Genomic DNA, 21,376 nt, shown 5'->3' with positions numbered 1-21,376 from the left:
CTATTATATAATACATTACATGTGTGTATTTACTCGCACTTATGCACATATATGTACATACATATATCTGGAACTTAACCGGTGTAAATAAAAGTATTCGAATTTTCTTCATAACACGTATTGCCCGTTGGCGATCAATGGGCTTAGAACATGAAATAAAAACAATTGGAAAAGAATATACTTAATTATATGTTTCTATTTAACGTATATTCGTTTTCAAACGTTTCTGTTTCGCTTTGAGAATTCAACGTACTTATTAGTACTTTCCTAATCTATTTTACGTATAGCTTGTTGTTTTTAGTATTTTACATATATCCTTTATCTTGTTTTGATGTTGATGTTTATAGATTTTTTTTGCCTATTATGTTGTACATTAACATTATTATAATATAATACTATGATTACTAAAAAAATTAAATTAAAATTGTAAAATAGAAAATGTTCAGTAGATCAGTAGCTATTAAAATAGATATAAGATGTATTTTGAACATAATACTCAACTCCTACTCCGCTCAACAAAACCCTTTAATGATCCTTATGTACTAAAATTACTTTATTTTTCCTTTGTAAGGTCTCACCTTGAATTTGCCTCAATTATCTGGTCACCTTTTTATTTATCCCATATTAATTGTATTGAGAAAGTTCAACTTAAATTTATTAAATCCTTACGCTACCTTTTTCCTACCTATACCCATTCTACTGTTTCCGACATTTTAAAAATCCTTTCTTTTAACAATCTTTCTGTCAGGCGACGACATACTGATGCTATATTCTTCTTTAAGCTCATAAATGGTTTCCTTGATTGTTCTGATTTACTGAATAAGGTTAATTTCAGAATCCCAGTTCGATACTCTAGACGCGTTGCACTCTTTTCACTTGATCCTTTCAATACTAATTCCCAAAAATATTTTTATCTGCAGCGCGTTTATCGTATGTTTAACGGAGAGCTGAATGAGGTTGATCTGTTTGGTATTTCCCTACATCAATTCAGGTCTAACATCAAGAGAATCTTGACCGATTGATTCATTTTTTCTCCTATTCTATTTTTCCAATATTTCCATTATTTTTATACTTTAGTTTAGTTATGTAATGTGCTATTTAATCATATTATAGCTTTCATTCTTTTCCTTTTCATTTGTTTTTTTTTTTGTATTTACCTTTTTCATTTGTTTTATATTTGTGAATTTCAATTTCTTCTTATATTCTATCTTATAACTTTTAATTATGCAATGTACTACATATTTTATCATGCCTTTGTTATTTACTTTTTAATTTGTTTTCCTTATATTTATCTTTTTCATTTTTGTAAAAATCTATTATTGGACTCGGATGTTACATATGTATATTATTTATTTACTTTTTGTTTGTTTTATACCTATCTCTGTACATCCTGTCTGTTGATTTTTCAATTAATAAAATAAAATAAAATAAAATAATTTAGTTATAATAAAAAGCATTTAAAATAAATAAAAAATGTTAATGTTTAAGACATAATAAAATAAAAAGCTAAAAATTGTCTTTACATATGTATTATTCTTATCATATAAATTTTATATACATACTATTAAAGGGGTTTGGTGCATCCGCTCTAAAATCGCCAGATAAACGAACGGCAGCTTTAAACGTAATTCTCGTTTTCTCGAATGATAGATTGCACATCAGATGACGAGTAACCTTTCGATGTGCACAGATGCAATTATTAAAATTGAGTTGGATCTTTCTGGCGAGTTTAATAAGGCAAGATTTGGAACTTATCGAATCTTGCCTTATTAAACTCGCCTGAAAGATCCAACTCAATTTTAATAACTACCATTTTAATAATTGCATCTGTGCACATCGAAAGGTTAACCGTCATCTGATGTGCAATCTATCATTCGAGAAGACGAGAATTGCATTTAAAGCAGCCGTCCGTTAATCTGTCGTTCAATTTGTCTGGCGATTTTAGAGCGGATGCACCGCATCCTATTAAACTAAGAGTCAGACATTAAAATCAGAAAATTGTCCTTTCGTAAGGACATCTATTTGAAACCATGTGAACAAGAATACTCAAAAGTCATGAATGATCTGATAAAAAGTGCTATAAATAAAATATTTAGCCCACTCAAAGTGTTAATAAAATATTTATCGGCCAAAAACAGGAACGGAAACGGGAATAACGGGAATGAGTGGCATTGCAACGCAATAATTTCAAATGCTTTTAGGGTAAAATAAACAAATAATTGAATTATTTCAAATGTGTTCGCTGCCTGCGTTTTTCCGACAAATGGGAACGGGAACGGGAACGGGAATGGAAACGGGAATTCCATGCGTTATCGTGGCATTGCAACGAATGCCGGGTTCAGCTAGTTGAATATAAAAATATATTCTCACATTCAAAAACTAGGTAGCTATCACTGTTACCTGCAATATAACGCACTCTAAAGCTATTTGAAGCTTTTTATTAGATTTTTTCACCAATCCTCTCAGTGAAGTCTATCTTTGGTTTCTTCATTGTAATTGTAGCACTTTTCATTTACATATATTAAAAATAGAAGAGAAAAAAAATCAATTATAGATATTCTAAATATTATCACTTCGATTGAAAATATATTTATAGAAAAGTCAAAAATCTGATTTTTTAGGGGGGGGGGGGTGTTCCCGTTTGACTTGCATGAAATCTGACAACCCTTGGTATAAGGTACATTGCTGAAACAGTATTCTGAAAAAGGCGATCGTATCGAACATGGTCGTCGTCGGTTCCGTGACGAGGCATTCACGTCGTACACTTTGCATACGAGAATTTCGCTGAAATTCGGAACAACACAAAAGCGTCAACTTTGCGCTGCGTCGGCACAGTTCTGTTGGCCATTGTCTCTCGTCTAAAGATCGTCAGTGACGCACAAAGGCGACACGACTAGATAAGGGGACGAGAGTTGGTGTTATTCCGCAAAAATATGGCATGACTGTCATACCACTTTATGCATATACGCAAGACCGCTCTTTACACAAGGAAACGTGTGCTTGCAATGTTAACTAGGAAATTTTTTGATAACGAAGCGGCTGTATTAAACAATGACATTAAAAGTTAAAGACTTTTAAAGCCATTGTTTGTAATCTACATATTAATATTAAATTATAAACTACATAAACAATATTCCGTTTGTTACAGACATTACTAACAAACTAACCAGTAGATTCTATGACAGAATCACTAATAACCATACTAACACACTTGTGAAGAGTCTCGGTGATTACAACAAAATGCCTATAGCCTTCAGGTATTAACACAAATCACCTAAACACAATCTGCTTTAGGTCATCGACTTTAGAGAGTCTTTAATTAATATTATGTATTATATGTATTATGAGCATTTATAAGAATTGTAAATTGGTTTTTGAGCTCTTTTTCCTATTATGCTGTACATTAACATTAGCATAATATAATACTATGATTACTAACGAAATTAAATTAAAATTTTAAAATAGAAAACGATCAGTAGATCAGTAGCTAATAGATATAAGATGTAGATTGCTAAGGAATGCCAATAGTTGTTTGTAACAATTGTAGATGTGATGATATGTTGTTGTTATTATATTATTATTGTTATTATTATGATGTAGTATTATTATTGTGATGAAGTTATGTTGTGTTGTATTGTATTATTATTGTATTGTTTTAATTAATTGACTAGCCACAGTGACGCGTTGGAGCTCTCTGTAATGTCACTGTGGCTAATATGTTAAATTTAAAAAAATTAAATTAAATTAACGTTAGAATAATATAATACTATGATTACTTACAAAATTAAATTAAAATTGTAAAATATGAAATGATCAGTAGATCAGTAGCTTTTAAAATAAATATAAGATGTCCATATTGTAAACATAATTTCGTTATAATAAAAAGCATTTAAAAATCAAAAAAAAAAATCATATTAAGGCTCATTTATGCACGACGTGGAATATTGTAAAGAATTGGCAAGAATTGCAAAAAGTTTTCGAAAAGTCACGAATTCGGCAATTTATGCCGTTTACATATGTGATTAATTTCAGGCATTTACCATACATTTAACAATAGGCTTTCATTTTTCACTGTTCTTAACAATGCTCATATATATATTTAATCCCCATCTGGCCTTTCTTCTAACTTTTTATATCCTCTTGAGTAGCATTCGAACTTTTCTATTGTTCACCTCATATTTAATCTTCTAGCTTCAAGTTGCGCTTATTTCCATTTCAATATCTAATCATTCGCTTTTTGGTACTCCTCATTATATAACGAGCATATATGGTTCCATACTCTTTTGAAAACATTTGACTTTGTGTAACATTTCGGCATTCACTGCTCAAGTTTCGCATCCGTACGTCATTACTCGCAAAATATATGAATGTAATAGCCGAAAACATGCTCGTAATATATGTATGTATATGAATATATATGTATATGTATTATATGAATGTATATGTATATGTATTATACCTCATATGTATGTATATAATAACAAATATATATATTTAATTTTAAAGATTTTATTTTAAATTTGTCACAACTTTTACATACAGCAATGATTTAAACAGTCAATTGATTTTTCTTTAATGTCGATGACATGTACTTTTTCGATTTTTTTTCTATTATTTTTTTCGACCCCTTAAATATGTGTGCTCTTCACAAAAAAATTCAAATATAATTCTTGCATCAATATGATGAAAATAAAAAAAAATCACTAAATTTAATAAACCGGTAGTGTGATTTTTTCTTCTTATAAAGGTCAAAAATGTTGTGACCACGATTCTTTCCACACAAGTATCAAGCTGAAAATGTTTATTTGTATTCTTTGTGTACTAACTTAGATCTGATAAGGTTTTGGTCACAATTCGTAAGCCAGAAGTAGTATTTTTTTTTAAAACAATATTTCATTATTTTATTTTGACCTTTTAAAATATTTTAATTTTATTGATATTTAATGTGTATAATATTTATAGTGATTTAAAGCAATAAATAAAATCCGACAACTAAAATTATTACTTTTGTCTGGCGTAAGTTTCCCTGCATTTGCGCTCAATTTGTATCGAAAATATTCTCATAATCGGTATGTGTAAACGTACGTATGTTTTAGTATCGCATTTTGTTTTGTGACCCTCTTATATTCCTCAAATTCATAGATAAAGTCATGGGTTGGTCACATGCGAATTTTGTTCTATGGAAAATTATTTAAATTATTTTTAATTAAAAAATAAATGAACTTAAGCAAACAAATTTTTATTCAAAAAAATTTAGCGGCTTTCATTTATTTTATTGAAAAGAGTTTCAATTCATTGTGAGACCAAATATTGAAAAAAAAAGATCATATCAGCATAAATAATGGTAACGTACAATGATATCTTCATTATGATTTTTATTTTATTTTATTGAAGTTATTGACAATTGTAGAATTCGTTGCTTTACGTCAAAAAAACTCAGTCGGCATTCTATGTGATATACATATGTACAATATAATATACTTTTCATAATATAATATTAAGTTGACCATTTTGATCTTCTTTCATTCTTACTACATATGTATGTATGTAATTTTAATTTATCAATTTCAGTTAATATGTATATTTCCTATATACATAATTATTCCCTTTCGAATAGTTAATTTTTAGGTTATTTAAAATATCTCCTATGTATGCTACATCAAATTTTCCAAATAAATACACCCATTTGTATAAAATAAAGCCTTCTTACTTAGAAGCAGATAGGTAGGTATAATATTGGCCCTATTTAAGTATGTATGTATGTATATATTTTGTCGTTAGGTGAAATAAAGGAAGTGCCTACCTCTTGTGTATTCCGGAGACGGTCTTCGTTCCCTTGCATAATTTATGTCCTCTATGGCGGGATACGTCTTTAGGGACAGAAAAATTCAGTCTTTTTATCGTATTAGCGAAAACCCCCTTGAAAATTGTTTATGGGTCTCATTTACCTAGTGGATCCGTGATGGAGTAGTAGGAAATTGCTTTTTATCTGCCTATAAAGTCGGCCATGTCTTTCCAAGCCATTCAATCCGGATAAAGCGCTCCCTTTGACTTTGGAAAAAAGAACTCAATTATATTTAATACCCTTTTTACCTCAATTATATTATAATCTGGGAGATTACAGGACTCTAACCAATTTGTATTAAAGTTTACCGTATATGTATACAAATCTGATTAGATTGTTCCACAACTCGGTCCATAGCTTTTGTCCTACTTTAAAATACATAAGCCTACACTACACACACATATGTGTGTGGGAAATCAGTGACATGTTTTATTTGGATTCGACGCCTCAGTTTCGCACTGTTGACTTTTGGGGTTCGCTAGTTACTTCATTGTCTGAAAGCCACTCCGAACTACCCTTTAGAAACGATCGATCGAACCACCATCGCTGTATTGTCCCGGTTTCTTACATTCTAAAAGTGTATACTGCCACTTAGATTTGGAGTGCAAACGTTTAAAATTGAGCTGTGCCAAATCTGTTCGAAAATAATATGATTAAATTTTATCGCTTCCGCCGAAAGTGTCACGATTTTTCAACGTCATCGGAAAAATTTCCGCGTAATGATACTCTTCGAACATTTCTTTTTATGTACCTATTATATATATCGCGTAACGTCGATAACCTTTTGATTCTTCTTATCCTCGTCTTTCTTTTTTTTTTGTCTGCCTGCCTCTCTTCATCTGATAGCGTTTCTCCTTTTTTCATTTTCCTTTATCTTGCGATGGTAGGACTGAAACGATCTCGTTCGCATTCGCTTCCTGGTACCTTGAATATTTACGAGAGTAATACCTATAGTACGTTTTTCCATAAGTGCTTCACGTTCTTCAATATACATACATACATTACCTCATTGCCTCGATGGAACCAATAATACAGCCCATGAGTTTGTTATCAAAAGCCCCTCAATAATTTGACTAAGCACCAACATCAACTAATAAATGGAATCGATTTACAATATTTCTTATACACAGAAAATTTGTATCAAAAATACAGTACATTAATGAGGAGATAAATCATAGAGACAAATACTATGTACTACGGTTATTTCAAAGATAATTTACAAACTTTTCTTGTATACATTTATGAAGTTTCTGCTGGATCTTAAAAGATTTTTTTGTATGATAAAGTTGTTTGTCTACTTCGCAATTCAAATCTGTTTCATACTACATAGTTTGTGTATAGTAACAATATATGTAGTATAAATAAGTATTCCTCCACCCACTATTCCCATCTGATCTGTCGTGCAACATTTTGCTCTAATAAATTTCTGATAACGGATAGTAAAATTCATTCAGTTGTAATAGAGCAACTAAAACTACATATCATTGAAAAATTATTTTACGAAAAGTTTCCGAAAGCAATCAAATCGTAAAAATAAATTCGATGGTTACACTGAGCAATAAAAAAGCTTAATTTGATCTACTGAATTCAAATATGGCAATGATTTTTATTGATTTTTTCTCGTTTTATGAGATATGTGCGTTTTAAAAAACTCAAAATCTAGTACTATACTTACAGTTAATTAATTATCTAGCAAATCTTAAAAGTCAAAAATGGCAAATTTTCAAATTGATCGGAAGAATATTTTGAGAATATTTTATTAATTATTTTGTAAGAATATTTTCTGAACTATTAGCGAAGTAAAACATAGAAAACCCTTGTAAAACTTTTATATACTTTTTAAAAAATATACTTTTTTAGTAAAAAATATACTCTAGGTAAGTAAAAAACGTGATTATTAGTATGTCTATCGCTGCTAGCAATATCAGGAAGATTATAAAATCTAAATTGGTCATCTTTTTGTCGTATTTTCCTAGTTTTATCTGACAGTAATTATTGACATGATTCCATATAAAATTGGCACACTCAAAAACCATCAAAACCATAATACATTTACAGTTTCCATTATCTCCTCTCCGTGCTGGAGATAAACGTATTTCTCAAAACAACATCACTACACAGCAAATAGTAAAAATATCCGACATGCTGAAGTCTGCTTCGTTCAAGAATTGAGTATGCATTAAAATATATATAGTACCTATACATATGTATATCTATATTACATATGTATATATATAGTACATATGTATATCTACATATAGTACATATGTATATCTCCAGTCTTTTTTTCATCTCCAGTCTCCGACCCTCCCAAAAACCGTTTACGGAGTATCAAGATGGCACACAGGAGCTTCCAAACTTCAACTCACTAACAAATCACCACCAAAAGCATTAATGGTTAACTCTAGTATATTTATTCTTCTTCTTCCTAATTTCTTGTCCGAATCCGAACGTTGGTGACCACCCCGTCAATTTTTGCAGATATCCGCATCGGTCTTCAGCGGCTCGGAACAATTCTTCGGCGCTCATATCGGTCCACATGCACATGTTTCGAAGCCAAGACAACTTCTTCCTGCCAATCCATTTCCTACCTTATATTTTTCCTTTGGCTATCAAATGGAGAAATTCGTCATTTTGACCCCGTATCATGTGTCCGAGGTACTCCATCTTTCTCCGCTTGATGACAGAACCAAGTTCTCTGCCTCTACCTTTCATGCTGAGGACAGCTTCATTTGTGACATTTTTGGTCCATGGGATCTTCAGCATACGCCTGTTGACCCACATCTCAACGCTTCGATGCGGTTGATCATCCTGGTCTTCAGAATCCACGTTTCGCATCCATATAGCAGTACTGAACAGACGTAGCTATTCACGATTCTCAAACGCGTTCAATGATTGAGATGCTTGTCTGTAAGCGCCGCCTTAAGTTTTATGAACGCTGTTCTTGCCATCTCGGTGCCGATTCTTAAGTTTTCATCTAGGTCCATCTCTTCATTTAACCAAGTACCGAGGTATTTAAATCTTTTGACTCTTTCTAACACCTCTCCATCCAACAGTATACATATTTCTAGAATGTCTGAAAAAATGGCGAAACTGGCCCAACCCGATTTTGCTAGTTCTTATAATATACCTACATATTTCGCCCCGTTTTCGACCCCTGGTTTAGATCAAGCTATATTTTAAAGTTGGGTGTGATTTAAGTGTCAAAAATGCTGAGTAGTTTCTTACTGTTACTTATTTTTAGCTTCGCGGGTAATATGCTCTACTTCTCGTCGAAATTTACGTACCCACTCTTGATATTTTCGCTTTGCACCTTCTTCTGTTCGCATGGCTTTTGGCAGTGCTGGCAGTTGCTTTATCGCGACCATAAAGAGAGTGTAGCCGTTTCGCCCTTGATATTTCACGGTCGAGCGACCCAAGCTCAGGTAAAATTGAAATGTCAAACGTTTCATAAAAGAGCGATGCTTTCATTTGTCCGACCAACAGAATTTTCCCCCGACATAAACCTTCCGGATATTACGTGGCCTCTTAAAGCTGGCGCATTTCCAAACCCACAGTAAAAGCCTACCTGTTGATTTTGGAACATGCGAGGAAATTTATATATAATGCATATATGTACCATATACATATGTAGGTATATGGTACATAATATATATATGTACATATATAAATTATTTATATTTAGGTCAAATAATTGATATGTCCGGTAGTAAAGAAGAAGAATTAAAGAGACGTATGAAACTAGGATGGAGTGCATTTGGACGAATGAATGTTATTTTTAAATCAAAAATTACACTTTGCCTGAAGAAAAAGATCTTTGATCAATGTGTTTTGCCAGTGATGGTGTATGGACGAGAAACATTCAATGCCAGATTGCTACATAAGCTCCAGTGCACTCAAAGAAGTGTGGAACGCTGTATGCTTGGCATAACGAGGAAAGATGGAAACGAAATACGTTGGTGAGAAGGATGACAAAAGTAGTGGATATAGTGGATAGAGTGAAGAGATTGAAATGGCAATGGATGGGCCACGTGGCTAGAAGAATGGATGAAAGGTGGACAAAATAAATACTAAAATGGTACCCGAGAATACAAAAGAGTAAAAGGAAGACCACAGGGAATATGGGTAGACGAAATAAGGAAAATGTGTGGAGTGATATAGATGAGGGTTGCGCAAAACAGAGACGAGTGTAAATTTTTTTGAAATAAAAGATAGATTCGATTTTTTTATTAATATTTAATACCTTGCAGAGGTGACTGTCGGGTACGATGATTTCAACTCTGAATGGATCGGTTGTCTTGTTTCGCTTTTGATGAAACATTTTACTGAAAGCTCTTTGGCGTCGGTACATTCGTAAGCAATTCTATATTACTCTGCCGGCCAAGAATATAAATAATAACGAAAGCATCTAAAGTGGTGAACGAAAAAAAAAGTACTTTCATTACTCTCAATTCATTCATTATTCAAGTTTTACCCAGTAGCCTATTTTCGAAGGAACTTGTTTGGTATAATTCTGCTCGGGTTAATTTATTTTGCATTCTTAATTATTTTGTGACTGAAAAGCTCCCGAGTTCGAGGTCGAAAAATTTTTTCGATTTATTAGACACTTCCATCCTTATTTGATTCTGTTAGAATTTTCTATTTTCATCTGAATTGTTAATGGCCAAATTTAGTTAGCACACCGACATAAAATATATCAGGTTATTATTTCTTTCCGTTCTATCAGCTTTAGATATTATGGCAACAGATGTATCATCAAAGAAGTATTCTCTTCACAAAACTAGACTACATCTCCAATAATAACTCATTACACACACTTTAGACAATCTTCCACTTCGATATTTTATAATATGTACAAACAAACAACATCAGCAATAAGAAAAGCAATAGTTTCATTGACAAGTTTCGTCCATCGAAACAAAGATGTCAAATAATTTTAGAATTCACTTCGAGCCTACAATTCGAGCATAATTGTTTGTATTCTTCGAAAAGTATGTAATGGTAATTTATAATCGTTATTTTTTTATATTCTGTATCCTTATAATAATAGAATTAAGCTTTGAAGCTTTCATCAAAAATATTTGTACAAAAGCCCACTTATATTTATTTAAAAGATACGTATGGTATTAAATCCCTGTTCTGAAGCTTATGTTTTTTTCCCTTTACTTAATTATACATATTTTCACATCCTATGAATAAAAGAACGCTTGGAAAAAAATGTTCTATTTCGGTAATATTTTATATGAGCCGTTGTATTTAAGAGCGGCGGAAGTCCAATTTTCAGTTCCAAAAACACTATTTCTGTTTGACTTAATTGACAAAATGTTATTACTTATTTTAATTCGATATGTCCAGAATATCAGAAAAGCAGATTAAAGGTATTATAGGCCACCAGTATTTTTAAATATTGTTAAACGCAAAACATTATATTATATGTTTTGCGAGATTTCTCTCGAAATGAAGAAAAGTGGATTTATGCCACTTTCAATTATAACAGCTCATATGTTAAAAGTCCGATATAATGACACACCTTTTAGAAAAATGTGTTTTATTTGTGACAAATTATTGTACAATGTACGGTAAAAGTCCGTGAAGTACATATTTTAAAAATTGTATTCTTTTTTTGCTTTTGAATCATCAGGAATCAGTTGGAGATAGGAAGCGTACATGTAGAGCTCGAATGATATCACAAAAAATACTTAAAAAGTAATGGAAAATTACGCGCAAAAAGCGCACAATATAATGGCTCACATTTACCTGTTACAACTTTTGACATACTTATATATATGTATAATATATATGTACATACATAGTGTAAAAAATAAACAAAAATAAGCTCTCATTTCATAATTTTTAATTTATTTGTTACATTTTGTCCATAAATTGAGGTACTTTTACCACATTTTGGATGCACGTATGTATGTATGTTAAAAATTCGATATTTCCAGAATCTTGAAAAAGCAGCTATATTTGAAAGTGGCAAAAGTCCAATTTTCAGTTCCAAAAACACTATTTCTGTTTCACTTAATTCACAAAATGTTATCACTTCTTTTAATACGATATGTACAGAATATCTGAAAAGCAGAATAACCGTATTACAGGCCATCAGTATTTTTAAATATTGTTAAACGCAAAACATTATATTTAATATTTTGCGAAATATTTCTCGAAATGAAGAAAAGTGGACTTATTCCACTTTCAAGTATAACGGCTTATACATATATATGTATGTAAATATACACATACATAATTGTTATTGAGCCTATTTTTTTTAAAATCTCATTATATGTAAGAAGCCATTTGAGATCAAGTACGTAGAATGAAATTGAATTTATTATTTTTTTAGAAGTATATTTATATACGTAAATTTATGTATTATTATGAATATAAAACAGTACATGAAAGTAAAACAAATAAAATTTATACAATTTTTGTCGGTACGGGCTTCATTGTCGGTACATACATACATACATACGTATTATTATGAATATGTATTCAGTCTATTGTTTTAGTTTCGAAATTCAAACTAATATGTATTTTATTTGAAATATAACATTTCAATCAGAGACCATAAAATAATTTTTCATCGACGCAAACATCGAACGAACTATGTACGTGTCGACCGCGAAGCTTATCGCAAACTTTCGCCAGCGGGTCGAAACTCGGTTCGCCGAAACCGAAACTCGACACCGCGTACCCCTGAAACCCCGTTTCCTAAATTTGATAACGTTGCGGCTGAATCCGAGAGCGCCCATCTCCTGCCATTTGTTATACGTACCTATCTCCGTACATACCTATGTTATGTATATAAGTATGAAGCACCTACCCCCACCTAATAGAACTTTATTTTCGCCGAGGCGAATTTGCAACTCGGCACTAGTGTAAATTTGAATTAGATTTTTTTCGCCTGTAAGGCTTTGCGGCGGATTTGAGTCTCGGCTCAAATTTGAGCCGATACCGAGGAAGAGAGGAAGCATTTGTCTTCGGGGGGTGTCGGGCGCCACTTGCCGAGCAAACGTTACGATTTGCTCGGCGGTTTTGCCAAATCGCTTCATTTTCACCCCCATTTGCACCACTCGCGCTCCATGTCGACTCTAGGCTTATCTCATTATTCATAACGTCTTTGTGTGTTTTCATTTCGGCGACTTCATGTCGTGTAAGCCAGTTTTTTTTTATTTTTTATCCCCCACCCCATTCCTCCCACCCACCCACCACCCCGTTATGCAAGAGTTGCATTTTGTAGTGAATTACGCAAAGCCGCAGTATATTATCAAAATAAACGGAAACATTATATCCGAGTCTGCGAATAATTTTGATGTATTTGTGACAATTTTTTGATTTTATTTGTCTTTGAGACATTCACGTTTTTTCGACTGATACTCATACATATACAGATGCTGGCTGTGGGTGTTAAACAGGGTGTTTTCTACCTCTCACCCCATTTATATAATGTTTATAATGCCCATATATGTACATACTTAAAATGTAAATTTTGACATGTAAACAGTGGCGTTGACTAGTGGTTAGCATATTATGCTTCCCAGTAGAATGTCACAGGTTCGATTCCCACTAGAGTCTCGCTGCTGGTTTGTGATTCGAGGGCGATCGTTTCTTATCAGATTTTGGCAATTTTTCTGATTTTCATTGAAACGGTTTCTGTAAAATTGGCATCTTCTTTCGTATCTCTCTTGCTAATCTCAAGTTTTTCAACGTCTTGAGATTCACCAATTTGATTATAAAATGCTGCAAATCTATTTATTATAAAAAAGCGTGAGATAGAGGAAATAATCAGTTTTGGACAAAACACATCAAAATACGTGCAATTGAACGATTTTATTAATAATATAATTTTAATTCACGATTTATAAAGAAATGAGTATATATTTCAATTTATTAGTGAATGCACTTCAAAAAAATCGGAGACTCTAATTGACACGCACTGTAATACTATTAAAGAATATAATAGAAAAAGGAGTCGGAATCAATTGATTACGGATTAGGAGTCGGAATCAATTACGACTCCGACTCCGCTTGAAATGCTACAACTCCGCGAATCCAACACCGACTACACAGTCCTGTTTTTTTATACTTTGTGACTAAACTTTATCATTAATAGATAGATAGTTACTAATAAGATTAGTGCTAATAGTCAAAAAATGGTTAAATAATAAAATGATTCGTGTTTCTTTAATGGAATCATTATAAGAATTAATTTCGGTATACATAATTACGACAGCGGAAAAGCAATCTGGTTTTTTGTCGTTCAAATATTTCTGGACGTATTTACTCAAAGCCATACTTCACTAAAATAAGAATGAGATACATATTCGTATGTCACGACCTTTATTAAATTTTGAACCCTGGATTTTTGAGTGTTTACTCAAGTGTTAAATTTAGTTTTGTCTGTTATTATCCAAACAAAATTGGCGCAGTAAAATGCACATATGTATTACTCTTATACACAAATTCATTCTTACTCCATGTATGTCCATACCAGATGCTTGCAAAGCAGCTTGACAAGCTCGATTGTCAATACCTCTCAAAAATATCAAGATCGCCAAACGATTGAATCCTTTGTGCTCATCCCGACCGTAGGGAATGTGCAATTTAGTGGAATAAAATAAATCAATGCTATTTTTTTTTATCTACCGAGTGCAAATGTATCAGTTGTCGAATCGAAGCGAAGTTCTTAACGAACTGTATTTAAATTTTGACAGTTTATGGTTGAGTTACTATGATGAATTTCCGGACCGTGTTTTGATATCAACTAAGAACATTCGACTTGAACATTATACATAAATACCTTATTTAGTAACTATTTCGTCAACTACGAAACTTTAGGTATCCAACCCAGACAAACTCTTTACAGGAGTCCCTCAAAACATACCCTCCTTTGATATATCAAAGAAACTGTCAGTGAAAATCTCAAAGACACGAGGGTTATCGCTTCGTATCACAGCCGCTGCAGTTCTAAAGCTCGTATCAAATTTTGAACCTCAAAGGAAACCGTCGCTAACAAATCGCTTATTATAAAGTCTCGTTTACCATATATTGTATTGTATGGACCTACATATATAATACAATACATTAATGCAACTTTTTACGTTTTCGTTGCTATTTCCAATACAAATAGCGAGTGATTTTCGATATGCACATTTTATTTTATTTTAACATATGACGGGCTGAAAACCAGACTGGTACAAGTGACATTTAAAAAAAAATCTGGTTTAAGTGCTAAAATAATAGCATATTGAAACGCTATTAAACCAGCTTTTTTAAAAAATGTCACTTGTACCAGTCTGGTTTTCAGCCCGTCATATTAGCCACAGTGGCATTACAGAGAGCTCCAACGCATCACTGTGACCAGTCATTCAATCATAACAACATAATAATAATAAAATATCATAATAATATAACATAAAACCGTAATAATCATAACATCATCTTAATAATAATCATTCATAATTGGTAAAATCGACCACTGGTGTTGCTCAACAACCACTCTATGTATAAATAATGTCATTATGTATAAATAATATCACATATGTATAAATAATATCACATATGTATAAATAATATCGCTATTCTATGTGTCTTTGATTGTATTCTGTGTGTACAATACAATCAAAACTAACTTTTAGAAAACCATTCCATTAGCTATTACTTACAAACTAACTAAGATATGGTATGACAGAATTATTAATTATAATAGCGCTATTCTGTGTGTGTGTCTGTGTATGTGTATGTGTGAGATAACGCTCACTATACTATAATAGTCGCTTCGATTCGACATGCATATGTCAAAATACTGCCAACAAACCGTACGAATATAATACGAACATAATAATAGATCAACAAAAAACTTCTATACATACTGTTTGCTACCAATGTTTCCTCTAGGGCAATAAGTCTCTGAGCATTTAGCGCCATCTATTGAAAATTTATTTAATTAATTTATTATTTAATTAATTTTTATATTGGTGTTTTATTTTGTTTATATCTAGGTAACTACATATGTAGGTAGTTTTCACTATTTTTTCATATTAAAAAACTAAATAGAAAAATTAAATTAAATATATTCGAAAGCTATTTGGAAAAAATACGACCGCGTGCGGACCAAACACAGGACCGACATATTTCTTTTATTTTTTTATTTTATTTTATAACTTAATATGCCATAACCCATATGACGATATGTCATCGGGCACAACACTAGTATGTTCATAGCATTAACCAGCAGCGTGGACTAGTGGTTAGCATATTATGCTTTCGAACGGAGTCACGGTTCAATTTCCATTAGTAGCGGTTCGATTCCCATTGATTTGTGATCCCATGTCGATCATTTCGATTTTCATTGAAACGGTTCCTGTGAATTGGCATCTTCTTTCCAATCTCTCTTGCAAATATCAAATTATTCAGCATCTTGAGAGTCGCCAATTTACATATGTATATGACGATTCACTGTGAATGATGTTTGTATGAATTCGCATTATATTGAAAATGCTTTTATCAATTGTATTATTGTATTGTATCTGTTAAATTACACTCGTCGATCTGTGTATGTAGGCAAGTGTACATGTTCGATTGAAATAAAAATAAATACATCAGTTGGAAAAATCAAAATTCTTCTGTGTACAATTTTCCGTTGATTGATTTATTCTATTTAAACGTTTTATGTAAATCGGAATATTCTCGTATGTTGTTTGTAATGCAGGTATATTTTTCAATGTATCGTTCCTTTGTGAAATATGTCTTGGAATTGTTTCATATACATATGTATGTATATAGGTGCATACAATCGGGCAAAAATTAAATATTTGATTTACACCGCTAAGCCAAATACCGTTACATTTTATGTATCACGTTTTACGCTTGTCTTTTGTTCGCAAAAACTTCTATTGTCCACAGAAAAAGGGTTCATATTTCAATATAAAATGTAATCAAGGCTATCTACTTAACAGCTTCCGCGTTCTGTTTTCGGGGGGAAGGAACCATTTGTTGTTTTTTCATTACAATTTAAAATTTAATGCTTCGGAACGGAAGTCCACAGCACACTGGAGCTTTTCACAACAATAATTACCCTTGGGACAAACTCGTATGTTGTATGTGGAGATACACTTTCTTCTCGCACGAAATATTATGCAATTTTCCTCTTGAAATATGAAAAATTTGAATAATCCATACGTGCTATTTCATTTTGATTCTAAAATAAATTGAATGCGTATTTATTCTTTCAGTGGAATGTAAGCACAAGTACACACACACACATGGCTTTGTACGGCTTATTTTAAATTTACTATTAGCGTGTGCAGATGCACTGCAGGCCGGGTGCATTAGTGCAGCTCGATACCCGGCTATTTTGGAGCGGTCGTTATTTGTTTTAAATCGACACGTTCACAAATACGTGCACATAATTGAATTTTGCCAGAGGTGTACAAAACGCATTGGTTTAAATTCGCTTTGTGAATTTTCCGATCTGAATATCTATCGTCAACGTTCACAGAGGCGTCACTCGATTTCACAGCTCGGATAGTTGAGTACTCGGAAACATATTTGGGCGTGTCGCCTCTTGTTTGCGTGATTTTATTACGAATGTTGATAGTAAAATTTATTCGAATAATCTCATAATTTGATTGTACGTGATTCGGGAGCGAAATTAAATGGGACTTGTTGTGTTGAGAGGTTCGTATTCGGTGGATAATTTTGTTTTGTATTTTTTAATATTTTTCGAAAAATATATTATACACATGTACATATTATCGTACAACCTCTGAAATCTGAAACAGAAAACCGAGCGGTTATTTTAAACGAGTCGTTAACTGGTGACGTGAAAAGTTAACCAGCAGCGGCTTAAAGCGTTGTCCATATGTATAACACAAACTTCCGTTTCATTTTGTACTCGTTGGCATACTTATGTTCAAATATTCAGGCTTTGAGTTGATTATTTCTGTAATAGTGAAATATTCTGTGAAAAAATCATGGTAATATCGAATGTTTGTTTTACAAATGTTTTTCATTCGAGTCGTATATTATCGTTTTTGCTTATTCTGCGTTCTTTTAATCGTGGAAATAAATGCTTTTGATCTGCACGGAGCTTTTATTAGATTTTCGATTGCTTGGCGTTTGGTATGGGTTAATTAAAATTTTAAATTGCTATTTTCACCTGTTAATGAGATTTTTTTTTGCTGATTTTGCAGTTATTATATGTAGATACAAAGCAGTCCTTTGAAATTAATTATGTAATAATAAGCAGTTTTATTTATAACTGGATGGCGTTGTTCGGTTGGATGAAAGTTGGAATCAAGAGGACACTTTTCAAAACCCATCTACATATATTATTTAATTCAAGGATTCCCAACCGGTCGATCTTCAAAAGACATTTGGTCGATCTCAGTATTGAAAATTTTGAGAGTAATAATGATTTCCATATTATAAAATAAAAAAAAAAAAATTATTATATGTATGTAAAAAGCGTTTCAGTGAAGAAAACTTGAAATTATTTTGGCATAAATTGAGATATAGAGTTAGTTGGTGATTCATAATGAAGTAAGGTGGTTGAGCAAAGGATATTTTTTGTTAGGTTTTGACAGTTACTGTTTTAAATAAGAACATTTTTAATTGAGAGAAATGACTCTAATGAGCTCCGTATAGCTGCAAAGTCTAGCGAAAACCATCACAATGATTTTTTCAATGGATGTAGGATATTTAGAATTACAGTTGATTGAATTGCAAAATTAAATTGACACAATTAAAATTCATTTATCTAGAAAAATACTCATATTTAAAGGAAATTTCTGATATATTTATAATAAGAATTTAGAAAATATTAAAAAAAATTGTTTCTGCAGTTTTTCAACTTTTAAAAACTAACGAAACAACAAAAAAAATTCTTACAAGATTCTTATTACAAGTCGATCGTCATGAAAATTTAGATGAAAAGTAGCTCTCAACCTCAAAAATGTTGGGTACCCATAGTTTAAGTTATGTTACCAAAACTATGGCTAACATAACATATCTATTATAATTAATACCCAAAAAATGAATAAAGAATAACAATAACAAATTAATGACCAACGTGAACCTGACAGGTTGCCCTAATGCATTGCAATAAAACAAGAACTGTAAGAAATTAGCAATCATTCATATAATTCAAATAGACTCGTGTTGTATCTCATGAATATTTTATTTTATTTTCTAATTTATTACTATAATAAATGTATAAAAATGAATCAATAACAATAACAAATTATATTAATATTATTTGATTATATATTATTAATATTATAATAATAATATTATATTATACATATGTGTATATAATATTATATGTATACATATATAAAAAGAAAATGGGTGAAATTTAGATATATTGTAGAAAAAAAATGTATTTGTTGTGTAAGTGATAGTTTGTCGTATTTGAAGCGTGAAAGCAGGTATTTACCTTTTTTTACTTTCATCTCGTTGCCCTTGCGTATTTCGATTTCTCGCTCTTTCAGCAAAACTTCTAGCGCAATATCTCCGAGCAACTTTTAAAGCATTGGAAGCCCCCGCGTCACAATGAAGAATTTATTCGCATATTTTGATTTTTTTCTTTCGAAAGAGGAACGGAGCGTCTGCTGCGAAGTTTTTCCGCCGAATTATCATTTTCGCTTACGACTTTCGTCACATCCTATATGCGAATCGCATTCGTTCGAACCATTGAAAAGTTTTCCCGGAGGAAAATTAGCCTCCGGAACAAAGGGGTGAATCGAATCCGACGGAAAGTGGGTCGTCATCGGTTCATCGTAATTTATGGCGGCCGCGGGGAACAATCGGTTATGGCTAAATGAGGAGGAGGTCATAAAAATAAATGAAAGGTCTGCTCTGGTTTTAAGACGCTGCGCTGTCCGTCGTCAGTTGCTCTTTGTTCTGTGGAATTTTTGTTCGTTTGCCCCCGTTCCTTCTGGCTGAAAATATGGCTGGAATTAAAATCCCATTACAAGGAGGATTTTTCCATATCAATAAATTCGACGGAAAATGGTCGGAGGAAACGTAAGCGGCAAAGTCTGCTTATTGTGCTTGTAGAGATTTTCAAAGATGGAGGGAAAAAATCTGGCTATTAGGAAGCCAATGTGCTGGCAAGCGTTTAATTTTGTGCAACTTTGAGCCATCGTTTATATATTATACTGTATTACTAATGTTAACAAAAAATCACTTGTGTTATCTGAAATATATGCTATGATGCTTTTTTATTTAATTAATTTAGACTATTTATTTTCCATTTAAAGTGATAAATACGCCATTAAGTATGTATATTATTATTATTTAAAAATTAAATGCTTCGTAACTAGATACATACATATATACGAGTTTGGTCATGTATAAAATATCCATTTTACACATCGGCTTTAAAAAATCGTTTACATAATCATAGGTACATATAATAAAACTTTACATTTCAAATTACGAACCAGCCGTGAAACTATTTAATTAAACACTGGCCATTAATTATAAATACTGACCATTTTTTCACTGATCCGAATGTGCTATTTAAAATATAAAATTATTATAGAAAGTTATATAACGTCTAATACCGGGTCTTTTGATGAAAGTCTCATATTACGTTTATTTCATGAACTTTTCATTTATATATATAAATCTATAGTAGCTGACCAAAATCATTATATTTATTATTAAAATTTATTGACCAACTACATATGCAAACACAAACAATTTTTTCTTACTTTCAAAATCTAGTGGATTTTGAAAATCAAGCCTATCATTTAAACATCACTATGGAGCTCTTTTTCCTATTTTTCTGTACATTAACATTATAATAACATAATACTATAATTCCTAACAAAAATAAAATAAAATTATAAAACAGAAAATGATCAATAGATCAATAGCTATTAAAATAAAAAGCATTTAAAAATCAAAATCAAATATAACTATGTGTATTATAGATATATGTTCATGCATATATGTACATATTATTGTATGTATGTATATATATAACTACATAATACTACAAATTCAAATATACTTGATAGCGCTTTTTTATATACAAGCTATATAAAACACCTATGTTGCCTAACACTAATTAATCATTTAATAAAAAACGGCGATCCGGTACTTTTTACCACCCTGCAGTTGAAAAGTTCCATTGAAAATTTAATTCCGTGCAGTACACTACTACTTCTACTATGTACATATACACTGTACACTGGACCGTTGCACAGCAATCGCCAATAATTTAATTGAAGTACGTACATACAGTGATTCCCTATCTGTGTGTCGCCGAACGAAAAGCTGGATGATTCAGTGTCGCGGCTCACGCGAGCTCCGCTCCTTTTATCCAAGCACCACTCCACAAAGGAATCCAATTTAAAATCCTCATTAGAGCGGATGAATTAATTGAATTAGTACGTGTACGTGTAGATCACGTGTACGTGTATCCGCTTTAAAAAGAGAATAACCAAACGAATTTAAGACGAATTGGGCGTCCGTCGAACGCGGAATTGAATTAACGTTTTGATATATGTATGTAGT

The 21,376-nt window shown here is 31.9% G+C and overlaps 1 protein-coding gene across 1 annotated transcript in view; it reads left to right on the top strand.

Annotated features, from left to right (window-relative positions):
* The window catches only part of LOC143911804 (CD151 antigen-like), a 203,689-nt gene that overhangs the window by 109,461 nt on the left and 72,852 nt on the right, over nt 1-21,376 (top strand). The gene's annotated exons all lie outside the window — the stretch shown is intronic.

The sequence above is a fragment of the Arctopsyche grandis genome, chromosome 5 (genome assembly GCF_051622035.1).
Source record: "Arctopsyche grandis isolate Sample6627 chromosome 5, ASM5162203v2, whole genome shotgun sequence".
NCBI classification, from domain to species: Eukaryota; Metazoa; Arthropoda; class Insecta; order Trichoptera; family Hydropsychidae; genus Arctopsyche; species Arctopsyche grandis.
The sequence above is the reverse complement of the archived record's forward strand: the minus strand, read 5'-3'. Positions and strand labels throughout refer to the sequence as shown.